This window comes from Antechinus flavipes, chromosome 1 (genome assembly GCF_016432865.1).
Source record: "Antechinus flavipes isolate AdamAnt ecotype Samford, QLD, Australia chromosome 1, AdamAnt_v2, whole genome shotgun sequence".
Classification (NCBI taxonomy): domain Eukaryota; kingdom Metazoa; phylum Chordata; class Mammalia; order Dasyuromorphia; family Dasyuridae; genus Antechinus; species Antechinus flavipes.
In genome coordinates this window covers 663,172,381-663,185,106 of record NC_067398.1, presented here as the reverse complement: position 1 = coordinate 663,185,106, position 12,726 = coordinate 663,172,381, and the positions used below count along the sequence as shown (strand labels likewise).

General features: G+C 41.2%; 1 protein-coding gene across 1 annotated transcript in view; it reads left to right on the top strand.

Annotated features, from left to right (window-relative positions):
- The first annotated feature begins 7,642 nt into the window (after nt 1-7,642).
- Nucleotides 7,643-12,726, top strand: part of FZR1 (fizzy and cell division cycle 20 related 1) — a 67,773-nt gene continuing 62,689 nt past the window's right edge. Inside the window, exon 1 of the mRNA XM_051971977.1 lies at nt 7,643-7,839. The gene's annotated coding sequence lies outside the window, so the exon portion shown is untranslated. The remainder of the gene's footprint in view (nt 7,840-12,726) is intronic.

Below are 12,726 nucleotides of genomic sequence, written 5' to 3'. Positions count from 1 at the left end.
CTGCACTGTATGGGTCTGTTTGACTCAATGACTTGCATGTGATTCATTCTCCACAGACTTGGGCAAGAGCTTTTCAGGGGGTGGAGGCTGAGGAGTTGAACCTCCCTTCAATCTTTGTCCACTAAAAAGAGGCCCACAAGATAGGCAGCGTGTGGAGGAAGCAGATATGTGTTTAGAGGCTGCCACAGTGAAGGAATGTAAGCCCTGAGATATGCTCCAGTGTTTACATAAGGGAGGTTGTGGGCCAGAGCCAGCAGGCCTGAGACAGAAAGATAGAACAGAATGGGAAATTCTGAACTTAGCTAAGAGCTCACGTGCACAGAGGCCAGAGTATTCATTGGACTCCTGATGGTAGTTGGTGAATTACTTCCCTGCTCTGGCCCTCAATTTTCCCAGTAGTAAAACTCAAAAGTGACTCAAGGGATAGAGCATGGGGCCTGTCATCCAGAAAACCCGAGTTCAAATCCAGCTTCACATCCTTAGGAGCAAAGTGAAAAGTAATAAGTCCTTTAAATCTATTTGCCTTGGTTTCCTCATCTGTAAAATGAGCTGCAGGAGGAAATAGCAAGCTACTTTAGAATCTTTGCCAAGAAAACCCCAAATGAGGTCACAAAGAGCCAGTCACGACTGAAAATGACTGAAGAGCCTAATACAAACAAAGTCTGGCAGCCTTTAGAATCTTTAGGTTTCTTCAGGTTTCAGCTCAGGTGCCAGCTCAGGATCTCCCCAGCTGTTCACATTGGCATCCTACCTTAGGTTCTCTTGGCTAGAGATACAAAGACACAAACATTAACTGCTTGCTTCAAGGAACTTTTCTGTAGAATTGATACTACAACCTCCCAGTAAAATGTAATTTTACTGTAATTTGGTAGGATTGCATGTAGGAGGAAATTAATAAACATTTATTGAATGGAAATCATGAATATTCTTTGCCCCAGCTAACCCGTTTGTCTCCTGCTATAGAAGCTCTGATGACTTTGCTATAGATTAAAGGATCCAAAGCACTCAGAAGCAATTGGTAGGTCTGAAGCTGGAGGTACAATCCATAGAAATAAAAATATTAGTCTGAGTCTTTGATTTAGGAGAGGCCTTGCCCTGTAGTTCTATTAATGAGCAAACATTTTCTCCTAATCTTTTCTCCCATCTATTCCTTTTTAGCCTTTTGGAGCTTCCTCAAAAGAGGGGGGTGGGGGGCCCAAGAAAAGCCATATAGTGGCTACTATGGAGGTACCAGCTCTAAGTGATGGTTAAACTCATAAAAGCATTTTGGCCATATTGGATGATTCCCAAGAAAGAGGAAAACGGGGGAGTTATATTATTAATAACATTAATGATTCAGGTTTCTATGGTGCTGTAAAATTGCTACAAAACACTTTTCTCTCACAACCATCTACCTGCCCCTGCCTATATAGGTGGAAGTCATAGCATGATATAAAGTACTATTAGATGAGTAAACCTACAAAAGCCCTTTTGAGAGACTTTGAGGTCTCCCAACTCTCCTACCTGTATTTTGCTGATGAAGAGACTCAGACAGGAAATGATTTTTCCAGGTGTGATGTAGCAAACCAGCGGCAGGGCTGAGACTACTAGGGCTGGGAATACACACACACACACACACACACACACACACACACACACACACACACACACACTTTGCTCCTCTATGTGGATGTGTATAGAGGAGAATATTTTCTTATCTTCTTTCCCAACCAAGAAAATTATGATTTTGAGGGGTCAAAAGGGAATTTACATGAGAATATTTTTTTAAAGTTTATTTTCAAAATATATGCATAGTTTTCAATATTAACTCTTGCAAAACCTTGTGTTCCAAATTTTTTTCTCCCTCTCTTCTCCCAACCTTTTCCCTTAAACAAGTAATCAATATATGTTAAATATGTGCAATTAATCTATACATATTCCACAATTATCAGAGCATAGCTTTTTTTCCCCTATTTCTCTTTTCTTTATTGTGGTGCTCATTTAAAGGATGGCATGACAGTTTTAAGTCTAGTACCATTTTTATAAAACAGAATAACCATCACTAAAATTTCCAAATCCTTAAAACACTAAAAAAACATCAAGATAATTAAAGATACAGTCTCTCCTCCTCTTGGATAGCATGTTATAAAATCATCTGAAGCTAACACAGAGAAAGAATTATTTTCTTTGTTATACAGTGAAGGTCACATTTGACCACTCTGTGTTACAACATTCTAGAAACTGGCTTTGGAATCTATTTTTTTGACTGATACTAGAAATTCTTTTAAACTTTTCCCTAGAGTAACAAGACAGGTTTGAAAGTGAGGTATCTACCACTATTTGAGCATATCTTGAAAGCATCCCAGTATCATTAGCATGAGTCCCTCTCCCAGAATTTAGAGCTGGAAAGAGTCTTATAGATCATATAGTGCAAAGTTTAAAGTCCTTTTTTGTGTGTCATGGATCCCTTTGGAAGTCCAGAGAAATCTATGGACACTTTCCCAGAATTTTTTAAAGTGCAAAAAATAAAATACATAGGATTGTGAAAGGAACCAATTATGTCAAAATAGTTCTCAAATTTTAAAATAAGTTTTTGTTGATATTTTCTGTTTCTTACATTACCATAGTATCCCACCCATCTCTTCCCCTTCTCTTCTCAGAAAACCATCCCATATGATAAAAAATGTTTATTTGAGAAGGAAAAGATCAGCACAACTGATTGATGTATTAAAAAAAATCTAAAACCATATACAATGGGTATCATCTATGGATTTCCCACCTAAAAGAAAAAGGATAAGTTGGGGATGTTCATGTATCTTTTCATTTGATTTTCATTTGAGATTTATAATTTTGACTTTTTATTTTTACATTTACTTTTGATTTGTGTATGTGTGTTGTTCTTTCCATTCAAATTATTGGTGGTAATTACTGTGTATATTCTTTTCTTGGCTTTGCTTACTTCATTCTGTATCAGTTCATGTAAATCTTTCCATACTTCTCTGAATTCATTATACACCATTTCTGAGAGCAGTTTGATTCCATCACATTCATGTACCACATTTCTTTAGCCATTTCCCAACTGATGGGTATCTACTTTGTTTTCCAATTCTCAGCTATAACAACAAAAAGTACTGTTATAAATATTTTGGTATGCAGGGGAAATTTTTCTTATTGATGACTTCCTTAGGGTAAAAGACCAGTAATAGAGTCTTTGGTTCAAAGGATATAGACATTTTATTCACTCTCTCAAATGTTGTACTACTTCACAGCTCCATCAACAATGTATTAATGTGCTGTTCTTCTAACACTGACTATTGCTATTTTTGGTCATTTTTGCCAAGTTGCACCATATATGAGGTGAAACCTTGAGTCATTTTGATTTGTCTTTATTGATTTATTATTTATTTAATAATTTTATTTATTAAAAGCACACATGATAGTAGATCTTGGAAGTACAAAGAATATTTTCTTGAGGGACAGACATCCATTTATGTCTGTGCAGGATAAATATAAACCTAGCCTTCTGCAGAGGGCCTTCTCAATCACTCCCTCTAGTTCTCTCCCTTGAAGATAAACTCCAGTTTGCTCTTTTGACTATATCTTACATATATAGCTGTTTGTATGTTGGCTGCCAAGGCACAGAGGTGGGAGAAGTGGTGGGGTCCTATGTAAGGGGCATCCAGGAGGTCATTCTGGCTGGATTGAGAGAGGGAAGTTCCAGATAATAGAGTTGGAGAGGTAGAGTGTATGCTGGAGGTTGGAGGCTGGCTCCTACAGAACAGCTGGCCACCTGTGTGCCTTGTACAGGTATCTGAGATCTGCTCACAGTGTCTTAGAGGCCCTCAGAGATTTTTACCTTAGTGGGCAGCAAGAGGAAGGCCTGAAATAGGGAGGCCCTTACTCCTTTATCCACTTTTTCCCCTCACAAGGTTAGCAGGTAAAAATTAGAACTATCTACCATATTTCAAATAGGTGGTCTAGGTATATGGTGCTCTCTTTTATGGGTTCAAAAGAAAGTGTTTTCCTTGGGCATTTCAGTGGGGCAGGTAACAGCTTTTACCAGCTTAGCTTTCCACTCTCTCCATACTTGGAGTTAATAGAAATTGAGAAGACTCTACATATCAGGGCAAAAAAAAAAGTCTGAGCTTCCTGACTACTTTGCCAGTTAGCTGCCCCAGATCAAAGAGTACATAGTAGGGAATAAAGTCTAGGAAGGCTGGAAAGTTTCTGAAGGGCTAGATTATAAAGAGCTTTGAACAGGGGATTTGATCCTGGAGGGTGATAGGTAATCACTGAAGTTTGTTGGATCTGGGGGATGACAATCAGATCTGTGTCTTAGGAAAATCACTTTGGTAACTGGAGGATGACAATTGGAGAGAGAAAAGCTTTGAGGCAGGCAGACCCACCAGTAGGTATTGCCATAGTCTAGTAGTGAGATAATACGGGCCTGCTCAGAAGGGTGACCATGTAAGAAGAGAGAAGGAGTGTATTCCAGATGTTTTGCAGGTGAAATTGACAGGCTTGACAACAGCTGGATAATGGAGGGTATGAGATGAGGAATCTTGTACAGCTCCTATGTTATGAGTCTAGGCAACTAGCAGGTGGTGTTGACCTCTATCTATAGAGAAATAGGGAAAGATTTTTAAGGGGGAGGGAGAGTAGGGGAAAGGATAATGAGCTCAATTTTGGATGTGTTGAATTTAAGACATCTGAAAAGCAGTGGGAGGTGCAAGACTAGAAAGTCAGCAGAGAGTTTGAGGCAGAGATGTAGATTTGAAAAACACTAGCATAGAGATGGAAATTAAATCCATGGGAACCAATGAGATCACCAAGTGAAGAAATATGGAGGCAGAAGAGAAGGATAGAAAGGATTCTTATGATTCCAGGCAGTGATCCAGCAAAGGAAGATACTGAGAAGGAGCAGGCAGGTAGGAGGAGAACCAGGGAGTGATTAATAGTGTCAAAAGCTACTGAGAGGTCATGCAGAATGAAGATTGAGAAAAGGCCAGAATAAATCAGCTTTTTCATTTAGAACAAAGAAAAAAATTCAGTTCTATCGAGATCAATGATTTCATTGGGGTAGACAGTGTTCTTAAAGCTTCTAAGGTTATAGATAGTAGAAGTCAAGGGGCATGCCTGTAGCTGCACAGAGCCCCCATTCACCATTTAAAAGTTCACTTCTTTCCTCTTTTGCCCAATCTCTCTCTCTCTCAAAGTCTGCTTTTCTGTTCTCCAAAGTTTCATTACCCCGCAAAGCATCCTGGCTCAGAAGTGACTCAGTCAGAAATCAGCTGTCTCTGCTCAAGCATTCCCTATCATAGGGGCCACCCCAGGCTTAACTGGGGAGAAAGAATTACAGTGAAATGAGCCAAAGTTGTGAAGGACTCCAAGATCCAATCAGAGGAGATTATCTTTGATCCTAGAGGCAATGGAGAATTCCCAGAGCTAAAAGGAATGTGGCAGTCAGACTTTTGCTTTAGGAGATCATGTTGGCAGATGTGGGGAGGATGAATTGCAGTAAGAGACACATAAGATAGTGAGAGCTCGTTGTGAGACTGTTGGAATCCTCCAGGTGAGAGGGTGCAAGTGCCTGAAGGCTGGGGCTTCCAAGACAAACTCAATTTGAGATTGTAGAAATGACAGAATTAGGCCAAGGATGATCCTGAGGTTGTGAATCTAGATACCACCCTGGTGGTATCTCAACATACAGAAAAATTAGAAAAGAAGGGTTTGGGAGAAAAAGATGAGTTCTTTTGTAGATATATCAAGTGGTATAATACATATTTATTGATTGTTAGGTCAAAATCACTCTCAGCATTTGCTTTTGTATTAATAACTCTAGGTTAATTTTGAACAGGAAAATCTTTAGCATTGCTGTTTCGTGTGCACACACGCACATGCACATGCTTTTGTGCAGGTATAATACAAAGAGAGGTAGAAGTGTCAGAGCCCTATGTTTAAATCTTGATTCCTTATTACATTGGAGAAGCCCTTAATTTCTCCCAGCTTTGCTTATCTATAAAATAAAGGTGTTGGATGACTTTGCCCAGCCTGGAGTCTATCACTTTATAAAACGCTTTTAATCCTGATTTGCATAGCATGTAAATAACATCTTTTTTTTTTTTTAAATCTCAATTTTATAAACGAGGGGGACTCCAAACTTAGAATGGGCAGCTGGTGTAATGGATCATCAGGCCTGGACTCAGGAGGACCCAAGTTCAAATCCAGCCTCAGACACTTCCTAGTTGTGGGACCCTAGAAAAGTCACTTATCCCTGTTTGCCTCAGTTTTCTCATCTGTAAAATGAGCTAGAGAAGGAAATTGCATGATCTCCAGGATCTTTGCCAAGAAAACCCCAAATGTTCAGATGAAAGAGTCAGACACAAGTGTAACAGCTGAACAACTACTACCAGATTTAGAGAGAGAAGTGATTGGTATTCAGTCACCTAGCTAATAGCAGAAGTGCTATTTTCAACCAAGATCTTCCTGCCTCCAAGACCAGCATTAGTCCTAGGTCTTTAGTGTACAGACTGTCCTGGAGCTCTTATTAATGTTTAAAGCTTTTAATTAACTAATAGCTTAAAACTTCACTAAGGCTTTTGGGACATCCTGTATTGGGAAGACGACCTGGGAAGGATGAGTTAAGGCTAGGAGGTGACCAAAGGGATGTGTCTTCACTGAATGCTAGAGCTGGAGTGGAACTCAGAGGTCCTCAGATCACAGATTTAGAGCAGGAAGAGTTCTTAGAGTCCTTTAGGGCAAGGTTTGGCCAGGTGTCTGGAATCTTTGGGGCTCTTTGTGGCTGGAAGCAAAATAAAAAATAATTTGGAAATATCTAATCAAACAAATAAAAACACGGTGGAACATAGATAACACGCTGCTTGCAGGGATTCCTTGCTTGTGGTCTTTGGCAGTCTGATGAAACCTATAGGCCTAGTTCTCAGAATGTTTTTAAATCCTAAAATAAAATACAGAGGTTACAGATAGAACCAATTAATACTGAAATAGTTAACTATATAGAGATTTTTTTTTTTTAAAAATGTGCATGAACCCTTCGTGTCTCGTCCAACCCTTTGTAATAAGATGTAACTAGGGGAGCGAGAGACTTAGTCCTCATATCCTAACCAGCAATGAGCTTTGAAGTGCGCTTCCTGGCTCCGAATCCAGGGCTCTTTCCCTCGGAGAACTAACTGGCAGTTCTCAGCCCTCAGCCACGCAGAGTCCTGCGAAACAGGTACTATCCTAAGAGCCCAAGGCTCACTCCCAGGATTACCTTGGGCTTCCCCCCCCGTTACCCTTAGCAACGCGTGGCTCGCCGCTTCCTGTATTGATTCGAATAGTCAGGGACGTCATTCCCTCCCGAGATGCCCTTCGCGCGCCGGCGCACCCAGTTCCGCTGCGGGGACCTTGGTGGAGGGGGTGGTGTTTAAGGAGGAATTGGGCGGGGAGGAGGAGGAGAAGAAGGCGTGGTCAAGCGCGCGCCCGGAGCGAGGTTGGCGCGAGGCCCGGAGTCCAGCGCGAGCTTCTCGGGCCAGAGGAAGGGAGATTCGGCGCGGCGCGACTGGGCTCGGGAGCGCGCCTGCGCGCGAGCGCGGGAGGGGGCCGGGCGGGGGCCGGGCTGGAGGGCGGGAGGGCGGGAGGGAGGGGGCCGGCGGCGGCGGCGGCGGAGGGGAGGCCGCGGAGGAGTGGCCGCCGCCATATTGAGGGAGCGCTGAGGCCGGGAGCCTGACAGCGGCCGGGGCCTGGCTGTGCAGTGCAGCTGGCGGCACTGCTGCCCTGCCCTCCCCGGTGAGGCCCGACAGACGAACGAGACCCAGCGGCCGAGGGAGCGGCCGGCCGGCCGGGCGCAGGCGAAGCCAGGTGAGACGGTCCGGGGAAGAACCGGGCCCGGGACGGGGACACCCAGAGCCCCTGTCCTGTCAGCAGCGCCAGGTCATCTCCTAGTCCGGGGCTGGCCCCTACCCACGATGTCTGCTGCCCTCTCAGGCCTACCGCCCCCCGGCTCCCTCCTGCCCCCACGTCTACTGCTGTCCTCTCTCCCGAACTCGCATCCTTTGCTGATCCTTGCCTGCTCCTCCAGGAACTCCCTTGCTCCTATCCCCCATCTAGGGCCTGCTGCCTTGATCCGTGTTCTCTGCTGTCCCTTGCCTGCTACCCCTGCACACCCATCCCCCCACCTGTGCCTCTGCGGCCCTCCCCCCTGCCTTAATAAGTGCACCCCGACATTCACCTGTGCCTCCGCCCGCTACCCTGGTCCTTCTCTTTCCCCTGCTTCCGTAGTCTATCCTTGTCTCGTAGACTCATTTTTTTTATCACCCTTTTCCTCCGGGTTCCCAAACCCACTTTCATTCTGGGCTCTCACCGCTGCCGATCTACCACCATTGCCCCCGGCCCTTCTCTGCCCTTCGCAAAGCACTTGTGCTTCCCCCAGCCCCTGCTCTGGCCCCATCAAAACTGGGCCGAGCCGTCTCGCCTCCCCCAACCCCGCTTAGTTTTCTCCAAACCCAAGCTTCCCTGCTGTGAGCCATGCCCCCCTCGAGCCTGCCCCTTGCCCTCGTCAGCCCCTAAACCCTAGTGGGCCCTCTTCTCCCACTCTCTGGGCATTCTGCGTAACCCCGACTGCCTTATCCTCGGCCCCACTCGGTCCCTGAAGCTATCTCAACTCTTTTTGTTTTTTCTTTTGAACCCCTTTCCTTGAGACTCTTCTCTCCGCATCAGATCTTTTTGATGGCTCTTCCCTGTTTAAAGGAGTTATCTTTCCTCCTCTCCTCCTCACTTGAGAATTAAAAAATTAAGGATTCTTCAGTACCAAAAAATTTCAGGATATACCACGGCGCAGGGGTCCGAGAGCTATTACCACGGAGTGTGGTTTATTTATTCTCTGGATTATTTATTAGGATAAAATACCTTTACTGACTTGTTGGCTAGGAGCAGCAACTGGTTCGTATGGAAGCCTCAGAAAATCCCTCCCATCCCTCCCCACCATATCTGTCCCAAGGTATGGGTGAAAACTTTTATCCAAATTAAGGAGAGTGTGCCCATATATATTGCCAGCTGACTTTAGGGACCTTAAAATTACTGGAAAAATGTGAAAAAATAATATGCTTTGAGGATGGAGAGACAATGTGGGGAGACAGTTGTACAATTGTTTGGAATCTGCTAAGATTCCTTTTTTTCCATCTTCCTGTTGATCATGGATGTTATGAGGGTGAGGAGATATGTCTGGTGAGGGTTATGCCTTAGTTACAGAATGCATTGTGCCCTGAATTGCTATATCTTTCTGTAGAAGTTTTCATTTCTTTATCCCAAGAACTTCAGAATTCTTTGAGAAACTAGAAGAGAGCAGAGGCAAAGAAGTTGAACACAGGTGTATGGCACTCCAGTGATTGACTCATAAGATTTTAGTTAAGAATATAAAGTTCTACTAATAGATTTTAAGGAGAATGTTTTAATCTATCTTCCTATCTTTGAACAGCTTTTTATCTGAGAGATGGTTTTTTCATAGTTAGGTTTATCTACTTGATCTATTTTAACTACACATTGAAAAGTCTTTCACATCTTGAGTTGGTTGTTTTAAAGGGTTGTTTGAATTATAGTGGGGAAGAGAAGAAATTATTAGGAAACAAAAAAATGGGAGATTTTTCTACATTGCTTTTTATTTTAAAATTATTTTCTTGTGTTCACATTTACAATTTGAAAGAATCAATCATTACATATTATACAAAAGAGACTTCTATAATAAGGTAGTTCTGAAGATCGACAAGAACTTGGTTGTGAAAACCTTTGCCTCTGTATTTACAGGTATGGATTATAATAAAAAGTCATTACCATTTTAATAACTGCCTAGGAGATTGGTAAGGAAATCTTATATCTATAGTATTTTATCTATAGTGCTTGAAGTTAACAATCATAAATTCATAGATCATTAGACTTGGGAAGGACCATATAGAGACGTTTATATTTCCCTATTTTATGAAGAAACTGAGGCTCAAAAAAAGAAAGTGACTTAAATGTTCAAAGTCACACTAGTAGTCGGTGACATTTAGGATTCAAGTCAGCTTCTCACATTATTGTCCCCAAGAATGTCCTTCTATCAAGTACCTTGACCTATTTAATTTGAATTTTGTTAGTGACATCAGATTGTTGCCTCTGGAAAGAAGTGGCGCCTAAGGCTGAAAATAGTACATTCCATTTTCATTTTTTTGTTTTATCTGAATTTAGTCAGAATATAATACAAATGAGGCTGAGAAACTATCCTAGGATAAACCACTTAGTTACTTTTTATAGACTCTTCCAAATTTGAACTTTCTTCCTTCATCACTTCCTCCCTCTATTCTACATTCACCTGGGATGCTATCTCCTTTGTTTTCACAGTTTGTTCTCATGCCTGGAATCCATCCCATCTGCCTTTAGTTAACTCTTGTCGAAGCTCTACTCTTCTTTAAGGGCCTACTACTCAGAGGGCACCTGCTTTATCACTTGTGTGATCTCTCTCCAAATGTGAACTTTAATAATAAACTTCTTGTTCTTGCTTCTGCGTTTAAGGATAAGTTGGTATAAGGAAAAAAAAAAAAACTGACTTAGTGGCAGTGATCTTCTGTTTAGTTCCAGCTCTGCCAGTAATTTACCATAAGACATCAGGAAAATGAGTTGGAATACAAGCTATCTATGATCATCCCTTTTAGCTCTCTGATTTTTATGACTGATTTTCTATTATCTTGATGTGTATGCATATCCTTATTTCCCTTGATGATATTAGACTGTTGTGTTTTTTTTTTTCCTTCCCAGTTTCTTTACACAGTAGGATCATAGATCTAGAGTTGAAAGAGACCTCAAAGAGCATAAATTGAAACAAGGGAGTCTGTGACTTAACCTAAGGCCACAATTGAAGTGCTGAAAATTCAGAGGTGGGATTTGAGTCCAGACCTTTTCATTACAGAGAGCTACTGTTCTTTTCCACTGTACCATAGCTTCTCAAGAGATGCTTGATAAATTGTCTTTAAATATATTTGTTCACCAAGGCTGTCAGTAATCCCAGCCACTCCATTCTCAGTACCTCTCCTTGCTTAATGTGGACAACACAGTGCACTTTTATCTTGCCTATTAAAATTTCATATGTAAATATAAATATGAAGTTATATGTAAATACGAAGAAGTAACTTCTCCATTGCTGTCATTTAAATTCATATAGTTTTACAGCTGGAAGAATTTTAGAAGTCATCTAATTCTTTTATTATAGAGGAGAAAACTTGAGACCCAGAGAAGGGAAATTGATCTGCCAAAAGTAACACATTTAATTAGTGGCACAACCTAGACTAGAAAGGTATCTACTACTTTTTATACTGTATCCTTCTTCAATGATGGCTAAAATAATTTTCATAGATGTTGAAAGGATGAATATTATGTGTTAAGAAGTACCCATAATAGAAGCAAATAATATAAACTCTTTCAAGGTTTATTAATGTTGGCCTGCCTTCCTTGAAATAGGAAATCCACTCCTGTGAATGTTTTAGATAGCCTTATCAAATTTGCTAAAAAATTAATTTCCGGTTTAATTTACACTTTAGTTCTCTTTCTTCAGCTTCATTGTAGTATTACTTTTTGCATCTCAAGTCTTAGTGCAGTTGGTCTGAAACAGAAATTTTTGGGAAAAGTACAAGTACTGAAACTTCTGACTGGAGGCTCTTTTGAAATCGATATTGTTAGGTGAAAAGAGCACTGGATTTGTTGTCAGAGTGCCTGATTTCCTGTTTGGCCTTTGCATATATAGTACCTGTTTGATCTTGAGTAAGTCATTTAAATCTCTTAGTTAATGACCTTAGTTTTTTCCTGTAAAATAAGGAGTTAGAATATCCCATGTGTCTATATATTTTTTTAAAAATACTTCTCAATTGAGTCTCAGTGAACCCTGCTTATAAAATTCTCTTCCTGAATAACTTTGATAAATAAGTGACTTCTGTGCAAGATGTTGTGCCTGGTTCCAGGGAAAAATAAAATATAATTCTTGCTCTTGAGGGGGAGCATCAAAAGAAGAAAGATAATAACATAAATTGATTGTGTAACATAAATCTGATAAAGTGCTAAGGAGTTCTTCAAAGAACTTTGAGAAATTTAAAGAAAGAGGATCACTTCCATTGGAAAGAGAATCAAAGTAGGCTTCGGGGAGGAGATGTTGAATCCTAAGTGGGGGGAAAGGGGGAAGCCTGAAGATCTTAGAAGAGAAGAAGTGGAGTCCCATTTCTAGAATGTAAGATGGGATGAGAATTAAAGATAATAGTATGAAGGCAGATTGTGGAAGACTTTGATCTTGTATTTTATATGAGTAGACACTGGAAGTGACTAACAATCTTTGAGAAAAGTATTTAGCATTATTATTATTGTGTAGAGGATGGATTGGAGAGAGGACATATTAGCAGTGAAACCAGTTAGGAGACTTTTGACATTGTCTTAGGGAGATATGAAGAATCTAAAGATAGCTAAAGTAGAAGTGAGGAGATCCTAGAGATGTTACAACTGATTGACTTTTACTAGTCATCCCCCTAAACACAATATCCAAAGAAGGAAAGGAGTAAACATTTGTTAGGCTCCTTGATTTACCTGGTACTGTGCTTAAATGCTTTACAAATATCTTGTTGGTTCTTAAAACAGCCCTCCAAGGTTTTGTTGTTCAGTTATTCGAGATTATTCATAACCCCATGGATGATAGCAAGCCAGGCCCTTCTGTTCCTCCACCATCTCCCAAAGTTA